This window comes from Cucumis melo, chromosome 4 (assembly GCF_025177605.1).
Source record: "Cucumis melo cultivar AY chromosome 4, USDA_Cmelo_AY_1.0, whole genome shotgun sequence".
Classification (NCBI taxonomy): Eukaryota; Viridiplantae; Streptophyta; class Magnoliopsida; order Cucurbitales; family Cucurbitaceae; genus Cucumis; species Cucumis melo.
The window spans coordinates 4,760,562-4,785,457 of NC_066860.1; the positions used below are offsets into that span (position 1 = coordinate 4,760,562).

At 33.3% G+C, this 24,896-nt stretch overlaps 1 long non-coding RNA gene across 3 annotated transcripts in view; it reads left to right on the forward strand.

The window, feature by feature from the left end:
* Nucleotides 1-19,172, forward strand: part of LOC127148828 (uncharacterized) — a 31,936-nt gene extending 12,764 nt beyond the window's left edge. For 2 of the 3 annotated variants that reach the window (XR_007819960.1, XR_007819959.1), the window contains exons 2-3: nucleotides 18,271-18,335; nucleotides 19,051-19,172. This is a non-coding gene — a long non-coding RNA (uncharacterized LOC127148828). Of the gene's footprint in view, nucleotides 1-17,933; nucleotides 18,035-18,270; nucleotides 18,336-19,050 lie in introns of those variants that run through there. The other variant, XR_007819961.1, reaches the window with a different exon arrangement.
* The last annotated feature ends 5,724 nt before the right edge of the window (nucleotides 19,173-24,896 follow it).

Consider the following 24,896-nt stretch of genomic DNA (forward strand, 5'->3'; position numbering starts at 1 on the left):
GGACTAGTAATGGGTTACTTACTGAGTATATTTTTATACTTATGGGTTCTTGTTTAATTTTACAGGCAGAGGTAGAGGTAAGGGCAGAGGGAAGTTGGCGAATGACAAAAAGTGACTCTGGCGAGCCATAAGGATCATTTTTGCTTCCGCTTTATTTCATTTGATAAGATGCACTTTTTATGTTATTTTATTTTATTAATTTTATTTATTTTTCTTTAAAACTAGATAGAGTTCAAGTTAGGATTTTATTTAAATTTATTTCTGCATACATTTGTTTATGATTTTAAGGAGTATTTGAGGCTTTGTTTTAGTTTCTATTTTTAAGTTAAGAAATTTTACTTATCTTTTAATTACTAATGACTTCGGCTCAGTATAAGGAGTTAGGTTGTTACAGTTGGTATCAGAGCCTAAGTTTTAGGTTCTTCAGACTGACTTACGATGTAAGTCTTTGTTTTTGCTTTTACCCCTATGGCTAATACTATCCTTCGTCATTCGTCAGGTATGTTTTATGATTAAGGTGATGTTATGTTTATAACCTTGCCTGAATTAAACTAGATAATGTATGGATGTTATGACTGTATTGTGAAAAACTTCTGCTGGTGGAATTTAGGAAAAATGCCGCCATGTAGAGGTGCACGTAGAGGTGGTAGGTAAGGTAGAGGAGCTGGACGTATCCAGCATGAAGAGCAACCTGCTATGCAAGCTGTCGATCCTACTGTCAACCGAGGCTAAAGATCTAAGAGACTTTAGGAAATACAATCTTAAAACATTCGATGGATCCATGGATAATCCCACCAAGGCCCAAATGTGGTTGACTTCTATAGAGACCATCTTCAGGTACATGAAGTGCCCTAATGAACAAAAATTTCGGTGCGCAGTTTTCTTCTTGAAAAATAGAGGTACCGCCTAGTGGGAGACTGCTGAGAGGATATTGGTGGTGATGTCAACAAAATAACCTGGGAGCAGTTCAAGGAGCGCGTCTATGCTAAATTCTTGCCTGCCAACTTGAGGTACGCTAAGCAGCTAGAGTTCCTAAACCTGGAGCAAGGCGACATGACTGTGGAGCAGTATGACGCAGAGTTCGATATGCTATCCCGTTTTGCTCTCGATGTAGTGAGAGATGAGGCTGCTAGGACCAAAAAGTTCGTTAGAGGTCTCAGACTAGACCTCCAGGGTTTCGTTCGAGCCTTCAGGCCAACCACTCATGCTGATGCACTACGCCTGGCAGTGGATATGAGTCTGCATGAGAGAGTTATTCTATCCAAGACTGCAGAAAGAGGGTCTACCCCAGGTCAGAAAAGGAAGGCTGACTTGCAACCTGCTATAGTGCCATAGAGAAATATGAGGTCAAGAGGTCTTTTCCAACAACATCGCCAGGAGCTTGCTGCTTTAGGAAGGACTTTGAGAGAGCTACCTTCTTATTGTAGTTATGGGAGATCTCATGGAGGTCGTTGCTTGGATGGAAATAGAGTTTGTTTCGGGTGTAAGCAACCAAGACATACAACTGACTTTTGTTCTCTGAAACTGTTTGAGACTACTTCGAACTAGATTCCCACTTTCCAGCAGGGAAGAGTTTTTGCCACTACTCGTCAGGAGGCCAAGTAAGCTGGTAATGACAGGTACACTCTCAATCTTGGGGCACTTTGCATTTGTATTGTTTGACTCTAGGTCATCCCATTCTTTCATATCCTCAGTTTTTGTTCCATAAATGTGTTTAAAAGTAGAACCGTTGGGTAGTAGACTATCTGTTTCTACTCTATCGGGAGAAGTCATGTTGTCTAAGGATAAGATAAAGGCATGTCAAGTAAAGATAGCAAACCATGTGTTAGATGTAACTTTGCTAGTTTTAGACATGCGAGATTTTGATGTAATTCTAGGCATGGATTGGTTGTCTGCCAACCATGCAAGTATTGATTGTTCCCCCAAAGAGGTAGTTTATAACCCTCCTTCAGCGACTAGTTTCAAGTTTAAGGGGGCAGGGACTGTGGTCCTACCCAAAGTCATCTCAGCCATGAAAGCCAGTAAGCTACTCAACTAGGGTGCTTGGAGTATCTTGGCTAGCGCAGTGGACATTAGAGAGCCAGAAGTTTCCTTGTCATCTAAGCTAGTGGTGAGAGAATACCCCGATGTTTTTTCTAATGAGCTTCCAGGGCTTCCACCTCCTAGGAAGATCGATTTTGCTATCGAGCTGGAGTCAGGCACTGCTCCAGTATCTAGAACTCCTTATAGAATAGCCCCAGCAGAGCTGAAAGAGCTGAAGGTTCAGTTGCAGTAGTTACTGGACAAGGGTTTCATACGACCTAGTGTATCACCTTGGGGAGCACCAGTACTGTTCATGAAGAAGAATGATAGATCGATGCGCCTTTGCATTGATTACAGAGAGTTGAATAAGGTGACAGTCAAGAATCGCTATCCATTGCCCAGGATTGATGACTTGTTTGATCAGTTGCAAGGAGCCACTATTTTCTCTAAGATCGATTTACATTCAAGCTATCACCAGTTGAGGATTAGAGACAGTGACATTCCTAAGACTGCTTTTGTCACACCCCGATCTAAGTTTTCCCCTCTAACCTAGATCGTTGTGTGAATCCACTCCTTAAATTCATTCCTTTCATAAATAGGATTAGTAAAACCTTTTTCAAGAAATTCTATAAAAATTTCGGCAGAGTCTCCCCTGAAAAATGAACGAACCATACCTGGAAAATAAAAGAAAGACACACTTCTATACTTTTCAAAAATTCAAAATATCCCCGAGTGTGTCTCACCACACACTCATCCAACATAATCCAGAGTCCCAAACAAAGTTTATATTCAACTATAAATTAGTTGCAAAGGAAAAACAATCTAATAAGAGACATTACATACTCAAATTTTCATCGTGACTACTGCTTCTTCTAATCACCCAATAATGGAATAGAATACATAAAGTATATACATGTTACAAAACGAGATACTACAATCACTGACAGGAAAGCACAACCAATGCTTGGTCCTTGACCATTACCTGGAAGGGAGAAAACATTGAAAACGTGAGTTAAAACTCAATGAGTGGCAATTTTGTTAAAAACTTATAAAACATACATTTAACGGTTTAGTTATAAAAGCAACACCGAAATATTAATTTAAAACATTAGAATCATATATTACCATAAACCATAAGTAAGGCCAACAAACCTGTATCCAAACCAACCATGGCAAGGCATCTAAATATACGGTCAAAGATAGCTCGCACATGACTAAAAATCATGCGGGCAAAACTAGCTCACGCATATTTAGTGCCCGCCACGACAACAACCTCGATCCAATCCGATCCAACCAATCCAATCCATCCATGATAGCATACTAAGCATACGACCCGAGGATAGCTCACACGTGATCCAATCCACAAGGAAACACGCAGCCAAAAGGAGCTCACGCATACTTAGCACCTACCACGGTAACAACATACCACTCCTATGTGCACATAGAGCCACCCAACCATGGGTTAAGCTAGGCCCGAAGCCATATCACAATCCTCCATCCACGTCCTCAACTAGGCTAAGGTTCTCGGATCTCCGGTCACGGCCTCTTTCAGCCACGGAATCCCCTGACAACCGTAGGTGGCGCTATAGAAACACATTCTCGTAGCCTTAAGGGTAATCACCAACATCCATAATGTCACACAGTTCAAGTTTGAAAACAAATCAAACATGGTTAGAAACACGTTTTCACATATTTGGATCCTTATCCATCAATACATACTTTTAAAACTCCTTCAAATCTAGTTATAAATCAATGAATGTTTAGAAACAAGTTGTCATCTAAACTTACTTAATAAGTTTGGGTTCATCCACAGTTTCGAAATACAAAAGTTCATGGAAAACCGAAAATCACATTTGAAAACCTTTATAACACATAAATCATAAAGCAATCATATTCTAAATTTTCATACTAGAACAATTATACTAGATTTATAAAGAAAATACTTGAATTTAAGCCACTCACAATCAATTACTCGATCCCCTGGATTTTGCGCCTTCGCCACTTCGAGCTAGCCTGAAACAAGATTAAGGTTTATCAACTAACTTTACAAAGCAAGACGACACAACAATCTTCAACATACTTTATAAAGCCAACTCAAACTATTTTATGCTCCAAAGACTCCAATTTCTCTCTTCCAAGACTTAAATTGAATTATCCCTTCATGCTTAATCTATTCTAAAAATTCCAACTTTGAACCCTTAGCATCACATCAATCTCTTAACGCCACAAGCACCCAAACATGAGAGAACTCACTAAAATTTATCTAAAACCATATCAAAATCAGCTCAACTACAAATTTCTCAAAATTTTTCAGATTCGCAACATGAACTTCAAATGATCATAACTCTTCCAATACTTAACCAAAATGAGTGTTCTTTATGTCAAAATCTTCATTTTGATGTCCTCTATAATTTACTTGAAGGAAGAACAATACGATTCCCAACAGATTTCTACAGTATTAGCTCACAAATTCTTCATAAAATTTGTAGTACATCGAATAAGCTTTCCAACCATACTAAATAGAGATCCTAACTCCACTGGTACACTCTAAAATACTAAACATAACAAAGATCTTCTGATTTCGCGTGAAAACACAAGCTCTGTCTTTTGTGTGAGAATTCACCCAATAAACCTCAGAATTTGGTCAAGCTTCCTTCATAAAATTTGTTCAAAAATGAATTATATTTCAGAAAATTTAAACCTCACCTCTTAATTCTTTTTGTGTAGCTCAAACCGATCAAAACATCAGAGGTGATCTGTGTTTACCACACTTCTGTTATAACTGTCACTTAATTCTCTTCTTTCTCTTCACCCTCAAATTCACAAAATCTTCCATATTTTATACATAACCTTATGGGTAATATCAAGTTCATGTTAAAACTAAATGGGTATTCACAAAATTTACCGAAATTACCCAAAATCTTACGAAACACTTATCAAAGTAGCCTTAATCTTAATGGACAGCACCCTAACAACTTCCTAATTCGAAAACAAGCATTCACCATCATGGGCTATTAAATATTATTACTAAATTTAGATGGGTACTCAAGATCGACTCCATAAAGCTTAGAATCTTACCAACGTTGTGCATAAACGCCAAATTCGAGCTTTCAAAGACTAGACAGTGGTCAACCTCCTCAAATATTCCAATCTAGCATCAAAATGTTGTGGGTAATGTTTAATTCAAGTCAAGACTTAGTGGGTACTTGAAAGTGTACAAGAAACCCAACTAAAATATAATAGATCTTACCTCGAAGCAAAAATTTAGCGAGAACGGCAGAGCCATGGTATTTATAGCTACGATACAAGACAAATACGAGACTATAACTTTGCAGTAACCTGCCTTGAAGTTCAGCAATTCAAACGACAACTAAGTTACTACCATATTCGTGAGTTTGGTGTGACCGCAGCAAATGGTGGTGTGCAAGTTGAACTCTTAAGCACCGCGCAAGGAGAAAGAGGGTCGAACGACGCTGATCGTCGTCCAAGCTAGAACGGTGGCGTGCAGGTCATCGGCAAGTGATGGCGTCGGCTTTAGGAGAGAAAGAGGGAGATGTGGCGGAGAAGAAATTTTTTTTTTTTAATGAAAGGAGGGGGAAGTCGTTGGTCTCTCTCTCTAGAAGGATGAAGAAGAAGAACAACAACAACAAAATATCTTATTTTCTTTTCTCTCTCTTTTTTTATAAGCTTAATAATAATAATAAAATGACCAAAATTCCCTTCAATTTCAATTGAATTCACTTCTCACCCTTCTTCATTCTTTTCAACACTTAAACTAAACAATTTAAGTTTTAAAAACCCAATTAAAAATAGTTCTAAAATTTTCTTACCACCCGAATCAACCTTAAGGGCATAAAAGTATTCCAACTTGTTTTTCACAACTTAGAGAATATTAATATACATAAAAGAAAATGGAACGAAGGCTTATAGCTTGCCGTTTCAGATATGGACATTACGAGTTTATTGTAATGTCCTTTGGCTTAACCAATGCTCCTGCGGTATTTATGGATTTGATGAACATGGTGTTTAAGGATTTCTTAGACATTTTTGTTATAGTTTTTATCGATGATATCTTGGTTTACTCCAAGACAGAGGCTGAGCATGAGGAGCACTTACATCAGATTTTGGAAACTCTTCGAGTCGATAAGCTATACGCTAATTTTTCTAAGTGCGAGTTCTGGCTGAAGAAGGTGTCTTTTCTTGGTCATGTGGTATCCAGTGAGGGAGTTTCAGTAGATCCAGCGAAGATTGAAGTTGTTACTAGTTGGCCTCGACCATCTACAGTTAACGAAGTTCGTAGTTTCCTCAATCTAGCAGGTTATTATAGGAGGTTCGTGGAAGGTTTCTCTCGTATAGCCAGTTCGTTGACTCGGTTGACTATGAAGGGGACTCCTTTTGTTTGGAGCCCAACATGTGAGAGGAGTTTCCAGGATCTTAAGCAGAAACTTGTGACTGCACCAGTCCTTACAGTACCAGATGGGTTTGGAAGTTTTGTTATCTACAGTGATGCCTCTAAGAAGGGACTGGGTTGTGTTTTGATGTAGCAAGGTAAGGTAGTTGCGTATGCCTTTCATCAATTGAAGAGCCATGAGCAGAACTACCCTACCCATGATTTAGAGTTGGCAGTAGTGGTTTTTGCACAAAAGATATGGAGACACTACTTGTATGATGAGAAGATACAGATTTTTACTGACCATAAGAACTTGAAATACTTCTTCACCCAGAAAGAGTTGAACATGAGACAGAGAAGATGACTTAAGTTAGTAAAGGACTATAACTGCGAGATTCTGTATCACCTAGGTAAGGCGAATGTGGTAGTCGATGCTTAGTAGGAAGGTGTCACATTCAGCAGCCCTTATTACTAAGTAGGCCCCTTTCCTTAGAGACCTTGAGAGAGCTGAGATTGTAGTTTCGGTAGGGGAAGTTACCTCATAGTTGGCTCAGTTGTCAGTGCAGCAGACCTTGAGATAGAGGATTATTGCTTCTCAGTTAAATGATCCTTATCTGGTTGAGAAGCGCCGCCCGGCAGAAGTAGGGCAAGATGAGGAATTCTCTATATCCTCTGATGGTGGAATTATGTTTGAGAAGCGTTTGTGCATCCCAGCAGATAGTGCAGTTAAGACTGAGCTTTTGACTGAGGCCCATAGTTCTTCGTTTTTCATGCATCCTTGTAGCACGAAGATGTACCAGGACTTGAAGCAAGTTTACTGGTGGCGAAATATGAAAAGAGAGATGGCAAACTTCGTCAGTAAATATTTGGTATGCCAGCAGGTGAAGGCACCAAGGCAGAGGCCAGCAAGTTTGTTACAACCCTTGAGTGTGCGAGGGTGGAAATTGGAGAGTTTGTCGATGGACTTCATTACAGGACTGCCTAGGACTCTGAAGGGTTATACGGTGATTTGGGCTGTTGTGGATAGGCTCACAAAGTCGGCTCACTTTATTCCAGGGAAATCTATTTACACTGCTAGTAAGTGGGGATAGTTATATATGACTAAGATAGTGAACTGCATGGAGTGCCTGTATCTATTGTTTCTGACAGAGATGCTCGTTTCACTTCAAAGTTCTGGAAAGAACTTCAGCTTTCATCGGGCACGAGGTTAGATTTCAGCACGGCCTTTCATCCTCAAACTGATGGTCAAACAGAGAGGCTGAATTAGATTTTGGGGGATATGCTGCGAGCTTGTGTTTTGGAGTTTTCAGGGAGTTGGGACTCTTATTTGCATTTATTGGAGTTCGCCTATAATTATAGTTACCAGGCTACCATTGACATGGCACCATTTGAAGTTCTGTATGGTAGGTGTTGTAGGTCTCCTATATGTTGGGATGAGGTTGGTGAGTAGAAAATGTTAGGCCCTTAGTTAGTTCAGACTACAAATGCAGCCATACAGAAGACTAGAGCTCATATGTTGACAGCACAGAGCAGATAGAAGAGTTATGTTCATAAACAGCTAAAGGATCTCGAGTTTGATGTGGGAGACATGGTGTTTCTGAAGGTAGCACCTATGAAGGGTGTTCTGAGGTTTGAAAAGAAGGGGAAGCTAAGTCCACATTTTGTAAGGCCATTTAAGATACATGTCTCAGATGTCAAATTCAGCGATGTAGATAGATATGATCCCATGAGGCAAGTGGATCCAAAATTATGGAAGGCATACTTATCTTGGAAGAAATAAAAAAAAACATAAGGCATACTTATCTTGGAAGAAATAAAAAAAAAAACAACTCATGAAAAGAGGACGGTAATGTCCACGTTTTGTAAGGCCATTTGAGATACATGTCTCAGATGTCAAATTCAGCGATGTAGATAGATATGATCCCATGAGGCAAGTGGATCCAAAATTATGGAAGGCATACTTATCTTGGAAGAAATAAAAAAAAAAAAAAAGAAACAACTCATGAAAAGAGGACGGTAATGTCCACAACTAGAAAGAAAGAATTTTTCAAAAAGCTTGAAGAAAACACATGGATACTAGGAGATGTAAGTACTCTTTCCAAATTTCATTTTATATATAAAACTATATGATCGAGTACAATATACTTTATCTAGCCAAATGATCGTTTATATATAACACACTATCTCTTAGTAAGGAAAAGAATGTTGTAAACGATTACTTGTATTTGCTAAACGATGGTTTAAACTATCGCTTCAATTCTCTAAACTATCGTTTGATTTTTTTTTTTTTTTGTAGACCATGGATTTGCTATTGTGCCACTTGCAGAAAAAAAATGTTGCATATCAAGCAATTTTGCAAGTATACTTTTAGAGTACTAGATTCGGTGTTTATGGTAAGTTGTTATTCTTTATTTTTTTTCTATAGAAGTTAAACTGCATAATTATATTTTGACTAAACTTTTTTACTTGTTCTTCAAGACTGGAATCAATAAAGAACACTACATAGTTTGGCAATGACTTTTTGATAATCATGTGCTGACAATAAATAATAAGGAAGCTGAATGGATAGACACAACAACACACTTAGCACTATCGACAGAACCACATTTAGATTACTGTTTTAATTCAACTTTTGGTGGTTTCCAAGATAAAGAAGGGTGGAAAGATGTCAACTACGTGATTAGTTGCGTCAACATAAAAGAACACTGGTTGGTTGTTGCAGCTGATATGAGGAAATGCAAGATCTACGTGTTCGACTCAATGTCAAAATATGTTGAACAAAAACTTGTTGATGAAGCTCTTGAAATGCCTGCATGATGCATCCCCTCACTGGCAATTGCAATTGGAATGAATGTCCATTCACTAAACAAAGATAGCAATCTATCTCTAACTGTCCGAGATTAAAAAAAAAAACTCTTACCAATAACCTTATCAACTTTTCATGTTCTAAACACATAACGTTCTCAGCCCAAGAAGTCAAATGACTCTTCATTGTAGAAGTAGCTTTACTTCGTTGATAAAACCACTTTAACAGTACATCCCTAATTGAACAAAGCATCATAGCCATAGGTAGTTCTCTAAGATCTTTAAACACTGTATTTACACTTTCTGCACAATTTTATGTCATCATTCTATACCTTCGTCTACGTGAATATGTCCGAGACCACTTCTCAAAACCAACAATACTAAGATAATCTTTGACATTTGAACAAACAGATCCTATGCATCTCATATGGTACTCAAATTCTTCAACCGTGTAGGCATAAGCACAGCTAAAGGCATACTTATTAAGTAGTGGATCCTTAAAATAAAGTTTCAAGTTACTTAAAAGATGTTTTGTGCACACAAAATACTCAGCATCAGGAAACAATCTTAAAAATCCTTTAGGGATGCTAAGATGCCTATCAGAAACAATGACTAAATTAGCCAGCTCTAAAAAACTACCTCGTATCTTCTCAAAAAACCATGTCCATGATACATCATTTTCAAAATCTACAATGGTAAAAGCAAGAAGGAAGATTTGATTGTTACCATCTTGTGATGAGGCTGTTAATAGGATGCCACCAAACTTACACTTCATAAATGTCCTATCAACAGAAATAATAGGTCTACAATATTTCCACCCCACAATTGATGCACCAAAACCATAAAGCAAAACTTGAAATGACCACTCTCATCCATTTCTAAAGTAGTGCATGTACCTATAATAATTAAAAAACACATTTCTATAAGCACAAACAAAAAAGAACAGAAAGAATATGAAAGATGCTAATATTGGTCTATCTAGATAGACTATGATATTAGTCTATCCACATTTATCTGCAAATGAATTTAAATTTGATATACAAAACTAATCATACCTGGGTTAAATTCAATCAATTTATGAAAGAATCTTGGAATCAATGCATACGATTCAACTGTGTCACCATGTAATATCTTTTCCATACGTTCTTTCGCCCTCCAAGCTTTTTGGTAACTTATATTAACTCCAAGATTTGTATGAGTTTTATGCACAATCTCTTTAGGAATGGAATGATCAGTAGACATGAATCTAAAATCATCTTTCAAACAATTGCAAATTCCTGTTGAAGAAGCTTGCATGTGAGAACTTTGGGCAGTACTCAATGAACAATCATGGTCGGAAGTGTATTTTTGTAGCATCCACAAATCATTCTTCTTATAACGAGATGCCCTTACATACCATTTGCAGCCTTTTTACAGACATCTAAATTCAAGAGACCTTAAATTTGATACTGTAGTCCAAAATTGAAAGTTGTTCTTCACTGCTATGATGCAAAAACACTTTGAAAACACTTATTTACTTTCAAATAATAAGAGATGTCTCTTATAACTTCATCATTTGAAACAGAAGAAGAAAAACCTATATTCAGTGACATATCAACATTCTCCCGTACACTACTAGATGAAGAAGACATTTCCAAACAATTAACACTTACATGAGCAACTAATGGATGTCTTTTAGTTGCATCTTTAGCAAAAGCTAACTACCAAGCAACATCATTGTCCTTTATTGGTACCATAGTTTGAACATTATTTTTACCAAAATCAAGTAAAATAGATAATTCTATTGATTCATCCAATTCAAGTTGTTCACATGTCAAAGCAACCAAAGTATTAAAGTTGACTCGCATATCTACCAAAATTCCGGACACTGAGTAATTCTCATAAACATTGCAACCATTCCATTGACCTCCATAAAAAACAACAATAGAAATAGACTTTCTAATCTGCAAATATACATACATACATACATACATATATATATATATATATATAAGTATCTAGATGTAATAACCGAATATTAAACAATTGTGGTAAGAAGTTAATAAATACTAAACGATCGTTTAACACCAATAGCCGATCGTATATAATAAAATAAATCATCGTATAGAATAAGCTATAGACAATTGTTTAAACCATTGTATTGAATTTGATAAATGATGGTTTAAAGATGCTGATCGTTTAAACCATGGTAATAAATTTGATACACGATCGTTTAAAGATGCTAATCGTTTAAACCATCGTATTGAATTTGATACACAATCGTTTAAAAATTTTGATCGTTTAAACCATCGTATTGATTTTGATACATAATCGTTTAAAAACGCTGATCATACAAAATATTAAAAAATTTTGTGTTCATAAAGATGAACGATCGTGTTCATATAGCGAAACGATCGTCTGTATATTGCTAACGTTGATGTTGATAAAGGTAAACGATCAAGTAATTCAATGAAAATTATTGTGAAAAACTTCGAACAATCGATCTTCATAATGAAATACACAATTCTTACAGTGATTCTTAAAAGTTCAAAACTAAAAAAAAAAAATTTATATTCTTACAAACAACAAAAAACAAAAACGACATTCATACTGAAATATAAATTTTTAAATCAACGTAAACAGTAATCAAAATTTTCAACGATATTCATAACCAAATACAGGATGTCTTACAATAATACCTACATATTCTAAATATTCTATCTTCAAATCGAAATATATAATTTTGAACGAAATTTTATAATCAACTAAGTAGTTTAAAGAAAAAACAATATTTAGAATACTAATCGAAACCAAAATCACCGAGACGATATTAACAGAGCAATATAAACGATCTTGATTATCCAAGATGACAAGAAAAGAAACGATATTATCGAAGATGATGGATATGAGAGCGAATGTTGTCGAAAATTACGAAAAAGGCAAAGAATGATCAAGAGGAAAGATATATAAAAGACGAGATGAATAACTCGAAAACGATGATCGTGAAAAAATCGGGAAGAAGAAGAACATCAGAAAGATCGTTATAAAAGAATAAGGGCAAATAAGGAATTCTGAAAAAATAATTTGCCTTAATGGGCTTGTTATACGGGCCATAAATAGTTTACAGTTTTGTTGCATTTATGTAAGTTTCCCTAAATTCTAACATAAATTATCTTAACCCAACAATTAAATTTTAGCTCAAATCCTTGATATAACACACAAATAATTTAACATAATTAATAAAAACTCCTTAAAGGTCTGAGATTTTACGTTCCTTTTCCTAATAATTATATTCCAATATATAATTATCAATTTTCCTTTTAAATAAATCTAACTCCTTCTCTTTCCTTATTTACCCAACCATATCAATTTCCCAATCAATAATTATCCCTAAATAATTAATTATTTTCCATAATAATTTATTATCCCTAAATAATTAATTATTTTCCATAATAATTTATCTTTATTATTTTTCCAAAATAATTATCCTGAAAAAAATCGTTTAGATTTGGCTACTTAAATCTAAATTGTAATGCTCCCAAAGCTAAGATAATTTTGAAGTTAATTATCTTAGTTTTTTTTAATTATATTTAATTTATTAGGCGTTATTTTCAATTCATTTAATGAGAACTATTCAATTTTGTGGAAATCGAAATTAATTAAATATTTGTTGGAAGAATATTTAATTACCTAGAGATTTTGGCTTGTGGTGTTTGTTGAGATTTTGATTAAATTGTATGTTATGAGGTTTGAGTAAAGTTGGAGAATTTTTTGTATTATTGAAATTGAATTAAATTAAATAATTATGGATGTTATTTAATTAAATTGTAGAGGGAAAATTTTGTTGGAGATTTGATCTAGGGGTGTAAATGGGTTGGGTTGGGTTGGGTTGGGAGATATTCTCAACCCAACCCATATTTTCGGGTTGGGTGGGTTACCAACCCGAATAACCCGAATTAAGTATCCAACCCAACCCAACCCAACCCATAAAATATGGGTTGGGTTGGGTTGGGTTGTCGGGTTGTTTTTTTCTTTTTAAATTTTTAAATACCAAAGTTTATAAAGCTCAAACTTGTTCTTTTAAAAAGAATTTTAAACTGGACATTCAAATTTCAAACATAGATAAATTTAAAATGCATACATACATAAATTCGAAGTTTCAAGTGTTACACTTACAAACATAGATAAATTTAAAGTTCTTAAACATACATAAATCGAAGGTTTCAAGAGTTACAAACATAGATAAATTCAAAGTTTTGAAAGATACATAAATCCAAACAAATTACTCATAAAAGAACGGAGCTGGGGAGTCGGGGGAGTCGGCGACTGGAGCTGGGGCTGGGGAGACGTGAACGACGGGGAGATGTGAATGACGGGCCGACGGCTGAGGACTGAGGAGGGAGACGTGAGGCTACTGCTTTACTTTGAAGATTTTCAATTTCAACAAATGAAAACCTAAAAATGACTCTTTTATTTAAAAAAAATATAATATAAAGTATAAATATAAATATAAATATATATATTATATTAATTCGGGTTGGGTTGGGTTGACCCGAATTTTTCAACCCCCAACCCGAGACCCAACCCAACCCGAAAATTTTAAATTTTTTTAACCCAACCCAACCCACATTTTAAACTAACCCAACCCAACCCATATAATATGGGTTGGGTTGTTCGGGTTCTCGGGTTGATCGGGTTATTCTTACACCCCTAATTTGATCATTATATGTATATGTGGAAATATATATATATATATGTATGTATGTATATATAATTATTATGGGAAAAAAAAGATAATTATATTTGTTGAAATATAATTATTTAAGGAAAAAGATAATATGTATTTTGGAGAAAGGATAATTATTAAAGGAGAAAAAATAAAATATTTATATTTTGGGAAAATATAATTATTTGTAAAAAGATAATTATTTTGGAGATAGATAAAGGGGTTTTTTTAATAATATAACAAAGCGGCAAGTTATTTACACTCTATAGAACAATTTCAGAAATGGAAAAAGCCCATAGGCCCACAATGCGAAATACCAAAAATATGCCAACAAACGCGCGATTAATCGTCCCCACGCGCGCGTGCGACTAATGTTAATAAACGATTATTAGACGCCATCGTGTAGAATAATATGCAATTGATACATGATCTCGTAAAGTACAAAATACATAAACGATCAACAATAAACGCTAAACGATAACAATATACTTTAACGATTGTACATTCGATCATGTTTGTAAATATAAACGATAAGCATACACGATTCTGTACATTATATAAACGATAATCATATATATAAATAATAAGGTAATAAACAGTAAAAGATGACGAAAAAGTTTAAGTATAGACGATCGTGTAGAGAAATTTCAACGATCGTTTATAAACGAAAATTTACAGAAACTTCAATAAACCGTAATTACAAAAATGTCATCCAAATAAAGAGGCTATAAAAAGGTGAAGGAACTTGCTCAAACTTTTTCTTTCATCGTCTTCGTCGTCAATCATTTACATCATGGTAACTACTTCAACATAACTGTCCCGATCGACGATCTGCCTTCCATACAAAAAGATTTTAATCTATATTCATTTCGATCTATCTCCATCATCCACATATATCTAGCACCATCTATATCACATACAAAAAGGTTTGAGTCTATATTCATTTTGATTTATTGAGTCTATAATCATCTCGATCTATCTCGACCATCCACATATACGTACCACGATTTATAACGCATACAAACAGGCCTTAATCTATATCATTTCGTTCAATCTATATCTATCGCGATCTATACCACATACAAACATATCTATTTCTATACTGTTTGTATAATTTATATTAGTCTTTTTTTTTACAAATAGACGGTGAGCAAGAATCAACAAGCATTGTGTAGCAAATCAATAAGGTGTAAAGCAAAGACAAAAGAAAGTAAAGTAAAGAAAGAAAAAGGAAAAAATGTAACAAATTATAATGTGAATATCTGTATGTATAGCGTTGTATATTTCTGTATCTTTTTCTTTATAGCGTTCTGCATTGGTAATTTTTTTAAACTTGTCCTTGTTTGAAACATACGATTTATTATATCATTCAACAGGTGAAACACTATCCAAATGACATTATTATGGAAGTTGAACAAAAAAGCCTTTGAATTACTGTATACTACAGCTTAGAAACATTGAATAGATCAAGTCAGAAATAGACAAAAGGATTCTCTCTCGAGTTTTTACGAACAGCCTTTTTAGCCAGTTCCTTAACATTAAAATGGTCAAAATACCAACACAATTCCTGAATTTTCTATTAAGAAAATAATGCCATACAAAAAAATTAATGTCCTTGCTTTTAACTTCAATTGACATATAGCAGAATTTGGGCTGAAATACTTTTGTTTTGTGACTGCACTAAAAGGTCACAAATTCCCTAAGTTAAATCTAGGAGAAAGAAAAGAAAATGGTCTGAAGAATGCGCTTTTCCGTCATGATGACTTTATAACAAGAAGAGATATAGAAAGTACTTTCAAAGCATTGTGCAATGAGAAAGACTCATCGAAAGAAAAGCTAGTTAACCTCTATATCTTAGAAGCATTTTTAATTCCCAAACAGCAACACAACTACATAAATCTCCTACATCTAGACATATAGGATAATAAAGAAATCTTCAAAGGCTATCCATGGGGAAGGTTATCATACATCCTAACATATCAGTTCTTGAAAAAACCATCCTACAGTGACAAGGATGTTGTATACCTTCAAGGATTTCCCCTAGCTTTAGTCTATTGGGCTTTTGAGAAAATACCAAGATTTTCCTATTTAGATGTTGGGTTTGGAAGAAAGCTTGCAAAGGAAGAGCCACCAATTGTAACATGGAAATGTTTGGAAACAAGTGACTGGAGGACTCTAAACATTGACATTTTTTAATCTGAAAATGTAAGTAAACTTAGAGCATGCTTATATATACGTCTATCTAGATAGACAATAAAAGATTTTCTATCCATCTATATCTAGAATAGATGATGATATAAATGTATCACTGTTTACCAATGCTACTACTTTTTCACTAATAATGTAATATCATTTTATTTGTAGTTCTCCAAGACACCTCTAGACTCATCACAAGAAGATTCTCAAACAATTTTGAGATATTTCAAAAATATTGAGAAGCAGGAAAGAAAAGAAAAATTAGAGCAAGAACAAAAAAGAAGAGAAACAAATGGGAAAAAAACAATGAAACAAATAAAATCTTAAATGAAATAAGTGAAATCAGAAAAAATTAAGAAAAAAATATAAATAGAACAAATATTATTAAGACAAGGAATAAAAGAAATAAAATGCATGTTGACAATGGTTATGACAATGTAACGCCCCAAAAATTAAGATAATTTATTGGGCGTTATTTTGAATCCATTTAATGAGAATTATTTGTTTTAGGTGGGAATTGAAATTAATTAAATATTTCTTGGATGAATATTTAATTAATTAGAGGTTTTGGCACGTGGTGTTTGTTAAGTTTTTGTTTAAATGGTAGGTTAAGAGAATTAAGTAAAGTTGTGGATTTTTAGTGTTGTTGAAGTTGAATTTAATTAAATAATTATGGATGTTATTTAATTAAATTGTGGGGTGGAAAGTTTGTTGGAGATTGAATAATTATATGTATATGTGGAAATATATATATAATTATTATGTTAAAGGAAAAGATAATTATATTTGTTGAAATATAATTATTTAAGGAAAAGATAGTTGTATTTTGGGGAAAGGATATTTATTAAAGGAGAAAAAGTAAAATAATTATATTTTGGGAAAATATAATTATTTGTAAAAGGATAATTACTTTGGAGAAAGATAAACAATAATTAATTATTGTGGAAGATAATTAATTATTTTGGAGAAAGATAAATAATAATTAATTATTGTGGAAGATAATTAATTATTTTGGAGAAAGATAAATAATAATTAATTATTGTAGAAGATAATTAATTATTTTGGAGAAAGATAAATAATAATTAATTATTTTGAGAAATAATTAATTATTCTGCAGAAAGATAAATATTGTTTATGGAGTGAAGTTGTTATGGTTGGGTTAAGATAATTCATGTTGGAAGTTATAAGTGATTTATTAGAAAAGATTTGATTGATTAAAAGAATTGAGGATTTAAGTTAATTTGAGATTTTGGAGGGAAAAGTTAGTTTTGGTGGAATTGTAATTAATTGAGTATATATATATGGATATATATATTTAATTAATAATATGGAAAAGTGAAGTTAATTATATGATGGAATATAATTATATTTGTTTGGAAAAGAAGATAATCCATAAGGAGAGAGATGGTTGATTTGATTGGACGAAAAAGATATATATTTATTTATAAGAGAGAATAATGGTTTAAATAAATATATATATTTATTGTAGATTTTGGTGAGAGAAAAATAATAATAATAAAGAAGTATTATTATTATTACTAATAGTTATAAATGCCTAAGATTAAGGCATTGATTTAGGAAAGATAATGGGAATAAAGATATATGTATATTTTTTTGGTATTATACATATATATATATATATATATATATATATATCCTAAAAGGAAAAGGAAAAGGAAATAATAATAATAATTATTATTATTGTTATTATGTGAGTCTATAAATAGCATTAGAATGCTTAAGATGGAAATAAAGGAAAAAGAAAAAGGTTCTTTATCTTCTTCTCTAAGATAACCCTCTGCTGTCGCCGCCTCAGTTAAAGTTAAGATTGGTCTCTTTGGAAGCTTGAGGATTTAAAGTGATGAATTTTTCATCAAGGATAAGAGGATTTTCCAACCTCCATCTGAGTAACCTTGGTAAGCTAATGAAATTAAATTAATATTTTATTAATTTAATTTTGGATCTATTTGAGGTTTCTTTAAAGGTTCAATTGGCTAAACTTTTTAAGATCTAAATCTTGGATTTTTCCCAATCAAGGTTGAATTGGTTTCAACCCAATTTTTAGAAAGTTAATTAATTTGGGAGGATTTTTGGGTGTTAGCCATTTGCCAATTTCATTAATTAAGATACTAAGTTTTCCTTTTATGATTAGGATCAAGTTAATTGGAGAATTTTACTGTCAACTAAGGAGTACCTTTGTTTGGCTAAAATCTCCAGGTAAGAGATTCTCCTACTAGACCTTCGAACTGAATTCAAGAGACCGCATGTAATTATGATTATGCATTGATGGTAGCTAAAATGCATAATTTGATGATAATGATTATACCGAGATTATGATGATAGTTGATGTTGATGATGATGACTGAGATTATTATGTTGATGATTGATGATGGCTGATGTTATGTTAATGACCGGTAGTATGTTGTTGATGACTGTTGATGATTGTTAATGCATGATATATTAATCACATGATTAAGGACGTTAAGATTAATACTCATGCCATGTTATGATGTTATGTTATGCTACATGCTATGGATAGGGTGTTCTGTTAACTTTGTCTATTAGAGTCGTACCTGCATGGGTGTCCTTCGGGATCACCACCTATTTAGGACTGTGTGGTCCGACGGGACGCCAGTCTAGCATGGATATAGATATGATTCGAGTGATTCGACGGGGTCCTCGCATCCCGATTGTCTTAGTGTTACCCCCGGGTTCACTACAGACCAGCATGTCCTAGGTGCTCCCTCGGGACACCGAAGACCAGATTTTCGTTCCTACGGGAGCGCATGTTGCACGTGTTCGGGAACGTGCCAGAGATTGGGTACCATTTTCAGGACTCTAATGGGAAGTTAACAGACACCTAGCGGGACTAGTAGTAGGTCCCTTACTGAGTATATGTTTATACTCACTCTTTCTATGTTTAACATTTCAGGCGAAGGTAAAGGTAGAGGAAAGCTGGCGAGCGACAGAGAAGGATCCGTGACATGCCATATGGGGACTCAGTTTTGCTTCCGCGTTTATGTTTCAGTGTTTTAATATTCCATTTTTAATGAAAATTTAGTCTTCCCTCGTTTCAAAAAGGTGTCTCTTGTCATTGTTCCCTTTTTTAGTAACGACCTCAGCTTAGTATAAAGAGTTGGGTCGTTACAGAAATATTTAATTAATTTCAATTCCCACCTAAAACAAATAATTCTCATTAAATGGATTCAAAATAACGCCCAATAAATTATCTTAATTTTTGGGGCGTTACAATCTTCCCTCCTTTAACAACTTTCGTCCTCGAAAGTTCTAATCTTTGAACAGCTTGGGATACTTGGCTCTCACGTCTTAATTAATAACAAATTCTACCAAATTCCAAAATCTTTAATTAAATATACACACCCATGTATATATATTTAATTAATCTAACACAAAACACCAAATACATTCCTTAACTTCTAATTCCACTTAATGTAACACCCATAATAAGTTCCTTAAATTTATGGGGTGTTACAGACAAGCTTGAATGTAGGACCACCATCAGCCAAACTTCAACAACAACAGAATGAGAAAGAAGTTGCATATACAAAAGTCGTGGAGAAAAATAGACCACCTACTTGTAGCCTTGATCTTCTTGATGATGATGAACAAGTTAATTAAATGGTGAAGTATGCAACAACAAATTGCCCTACGATTAGTGCCTTATTCATTTTCCACTCCTTTGTTTTGTTTAATGTTCCTCACTTTCCAAATAAAATAAAACACGATTATGTTGTTTCTTTTTCTTTACAGGAAACTGCTGTTTTAGAAACACAAAGTAGCTTGGAAACAATAGTACTACAGATTTAGAAACTCCCAAAACACAAATATTGTCCAAGGTTTAACTCTTTTCCAAACAATAAAAATAACTCATATAGACAGATATAATTTATCAATATGGATGTGTTTTCTTCATGATGTATCTTAACATTCTTACTTTATGTGCTTCCAGATATATGAAGAAGACGAAAACAACAACTGGCTTATTCATTTAGGAACACCAAAAACACACGTATTGACAGGTTTTAATTTGTTTAATATACAACTTGTTTCATGATCGTTTAAATATAATTAAACGATCGTTTAACATAACTAAACGATCGTTTGACATAATTAAACGAGACATAACTGAACGATCGTTTGACATAATTAAATGATCATTTAATATAACTAAACGATCGTTTAACATAACAAAACGATTGTTTAACATAACTAAACGATCATTTAACATAACTAAACAATCTTTATATTACATGCCTTTCTACATTTTGTTGCACAATCATTTTGACAGCACATTCTCTTTTTACATTCAGATAATTGAATTTAAAGATGGAGAAAAAGAAGAAGCAGTTAAAAATAGGAGGAGCCAGGAAGACAAAACAAAACGAAGCCAGATTCAATTGGGAAATATTGTAATCATCGAAGAAAATAATATAGAAAAACAAGGGGAAGAAAATACAAAAGATACAACAAAAGAAAAACAAAAGTTGATTGATGAAGATGAATTTGATAATAACGAAACTGAAACTGAAGAAGAAATTGACACTGATAGTAGTGAAGAACCACAAGATCAACTTGAAATAAAAGGAAACAAGAGAGAAATTAAAGAAATGCAAAAGAAAAATAATGTTATTTAGCAAAAAAAGACAAAAGTCTCAACATAAGGAGAAAGCAGCAAGAGAAACGAAAGAACAATGTCAACTCAAGAATACATTGATATTGCCCCATCCTTCGACCTACAAATTTCTCAATATTTTATAGATGATTTATAATCTTTGTAAAGCTTCAAATCATTAAATTTAACTTTCAAAAATTTCTTTATTTTATACTCGATAAATTCGTATTCCATTTCACTCTTTATATCCTACACTATCTTGTAAAACATACAAAATGATCAATTACATTTATTACCACGATCGTTCATATTCAACAATACTATCGTTTAACCGCATATATACATATTCGCTTAAGTAATATACTACACGATTGTGTAAATCGTACATCTTATAAATGATATCCTACATGATCATTTAGTTGTACAACATCATCGTTTAACATTATATGTTTTTCCAATCGTTTAACAACGCGATCAATTACATTTTTTTAAAAGATCGTTTTCACTTAATTAAACGATCGTTTAAATATATATTAAACAGTAAAGAACGCGAGCAAACATTTTTAAAATAGTACACAAATTTACAACATTACCCCTTTGGTAAAAACAACTAATATATACGTTCCGCCTTCTTCGTTTTTTGTCACTTCATAATACACAAACACAATGATCACTCAGCATTTCGTCTCAAAGATTTCCAATTCCATTCTTCTCTCAGTCCATTTTTCTCTTGAACGTCAAAAGGTATTTTGCTGCACTTTTCCTACTATAATATTTCTCTCAGTTTCAAGAACTTTTCTCTTCACGTTATTACACTTTTCCTTCTTTATTTTTCAAACGTTTCAACTTTTGTCTTGAAAAACTACCGTTCAGTTTTTAAATTCTTATTCTAAATCGTTTAGGTTTTCGGATTTGTTTAAACTTTTATTCTCTAGATTGATAAATGTTTCAATTTATTATTACTTTCTGTTTGGATTGAACAATCTATTACATCAAGTAAACAATCGTTTAATTTTAGGGCTTATGGTTTAGTTTTTATAAGCGATTGTGTACATAACGAAAGTATACTATGATCATTATTTTCAGGATGGTTGTACCTAGCGACAAGTATTTCCCTACAACTGTCTCATGCCAAGTGCACAAGATTGACAGTCTTATTAAGGATAAACTGACCAAGGAACAGCTGTAAATGTCCGACAAAACAATATTTGGTCTATTGTTGAATGTCAACATTGTCTTCAACGGCCAGCTGATCCATCACTTCTTACTGAGGCAGATACCTCAAGAAGCCAACGCAAATGGAATCTCTTTTTCTGTTTTGAGGAAGAATGTTTGTTTCACCCAAAATGAATTCAACATCATAATCGGGTTGTGGCCAACCAGAGTAACATTGGAGAAAGACTCTGATAATAAGAGCCTACAGACCCTTCTATTTAGATCAGAGAACAAGAAAATAATAACGTGCTTGGAACTTGAAGAAATTTTCAAAAACTTTGAGTTCACAAATGATGAAGATGCTGTGAAGGTTGCCCTGGCCCTTTTTATAGAAACTGTGATGGTCGGAAAGGATAAAAAAACACAGTTTGATATGGATATTCTAGGAAAAGTTGATGATGAAGAAGTTTTCAAGAACTTTGATTGGTCAACTTTCTTCTACACTTCTTTGCTCAACAGTTTAAAGACAATTCTACAAGGGAAAAAGGAAGCATACATGTTAAAGAGTGCAAAAAGTTCCAAAGTCGTGGCATACTACAACATAAAAGGCTACGTACTTGCTTTTCAGGTAATTTTTATTTGTTCATACACTTTAATTAAATACAAATTAAACATCAAAGTTTAACATATTTGTTTAAATGTTTTAGATGTGGACTTATGAAATACTCTGAACTACAAGTGAGCACCTAGGAAAAAAAACAAAGGATCAATCCCTAGAATATTAACATGGAGCACACAAGCTCCATCTTACAAAATGTTGCAAAAGAACATATTCGACAATAAGAATGTAAGTAAAACGTTTCAACAATCGTTTAAAACAATTGCATGATCGTTTAACAAAAATTACACGATCATTTACATTTGTTAAACGATCGTTTACATTTGTTAAACAATCATTTAGATTAATGCAATATCGTTTATGTCAAATATCATATCGAGTATCATATTATTTTATAAACGATCGTTTACTAGCTTGTTTGATATACAACGTATTAACAATTCTTTGATTGTAAACATTGCAGACTGTTGTTCAAGCTAAACTCAAGCTATCAACCCAAGAGAAAGTTTTAATGGAAAGTCAAATTCGAGAGGATGATAACATGGAAATGGAGGATGATGAATCCATGCCAGATATTGACAATAGTGATAACACTACTTCTGATGATACAACAAACAATCAATCATTGGACAATAACAACTTGCAGTCAACCTCATCTCCACAACTGTCACCACGAAAGAAAAAAAGACAAACAGTGGCTGATGAGTCCGAAATGCATCCAATGACCAAGAAGAAAAGCCATAGATCCAATGACAAAAAACAACAAAGTCATTCAAAATCCTACAAAACACTGAAAAAGAACATCAAAGAAGTTAATAAAGATGTATCTGCATTAACTTCTATAGTCTGTAGAATGGATGACACAATCAAAAAGCAGTCATTGGAGCTATTTGAAATGAAGCAAATACTGGAAAGATTTCTCTAGGTAAACTTCGGTTTTAGAAGGTATTTCGTTTATCGGTTGTTTAAATAAATGATCGTGTAACTAAAATATTTGATCGCTTATCAAATTTCAACGATCATTTATCATAGTTACATGATCTTTTAGATATTATATATCATCATTTACTTTTTTATACATGAGCGTTTAGCAATCATTTTTTTTATTTTATTTTCATTTTTATTTATTTATTAGAGTCAAAATCAAAATCAAGGCAATGATGATACTCATCACTTTCAAGATGATCTTCATGATGGAATTAATCAAGACAATATGGACAAAAATGATGATCATCATAATAGAGAAGATATGATGAGCAATGATTAGCCATATGTTGAGAACAACACACTCAAGATCATAACGTGGAAACTTAAAGGTTAACATTTCATTCATTGTTTACTGCTTTATAATGTTCAAAATTGTTTACATTCTGAATAAGTAACAATTGTATTTTTTTTCTTATTCTCATTTTTTTCTCATTTTGTGTAGGGAACATCAAGATGAATCTGGTAGTGATATAAGCATAGACGGTAGGGATGCAGACTTGCTACTGATTATAATCTAAATGCTTAAAGTCAGAAAGAAAATACCTGCCAGAAATGATTACTACCTGTCCACTTGTGAGCCAACCTCTTCCACTTTGTGAGATACTACCATCATTAAGTAGTACTCTCAACCAACCTACAATGACTCCATAGGATCAAACTGTACAAATTCATGAGGTGCCACCGTCAATTTCAATTGTAAATGAAGAATCTCAACTGGTATGCATACACAACAACTATGTAGTCCTTTGAATTAAGAGTTTGTTTCTTATCTAATATTATACATTTGAGGAAATACAAAAAAATGATCAACCAGTTACTTTGGCTGAGATAGAAAAAGAAAAGGAAAATGAACAAGTAACTGAGGATCAAACAATTGGAACTGTGCAGCAATCTACCTCAACTGAAAAAATAGAATCTTAATTGGTATGTACACACAACAAAATGTGTAGTCCTTTAAATTAATAGTTTGTTACTTGTCTAATATCATACGTTACAGGAAACAAGAAAACAACAGGTTGAGATTCAAAAAAATAATGAAGCAGTTACTTTGGTTGAAAATAAACCAGTAACGCAGAAAGAAAGTTCTACAATTGATTTAGAACTTATATCGATATGTATATAAAAGAATCAGTACTTTGCATCAATTATTATTGTTTTTTATTTTTTTCCTTATTTAACAACATTGTGCATTATAAGAAACAAATGAAGATCAACAACAACCAATGAAGAGAAGAAAGCTATGTAAAATAGCAAATAAAAAGGTGTCTGATCAAGATCAACAAGTTAATCTACCTACAACATCTATTGAGATCATATCAGAACCGACAATACATGTACCAGATGTCGAAATTATTAATGTAGATACATATAATCCCACGTGGCA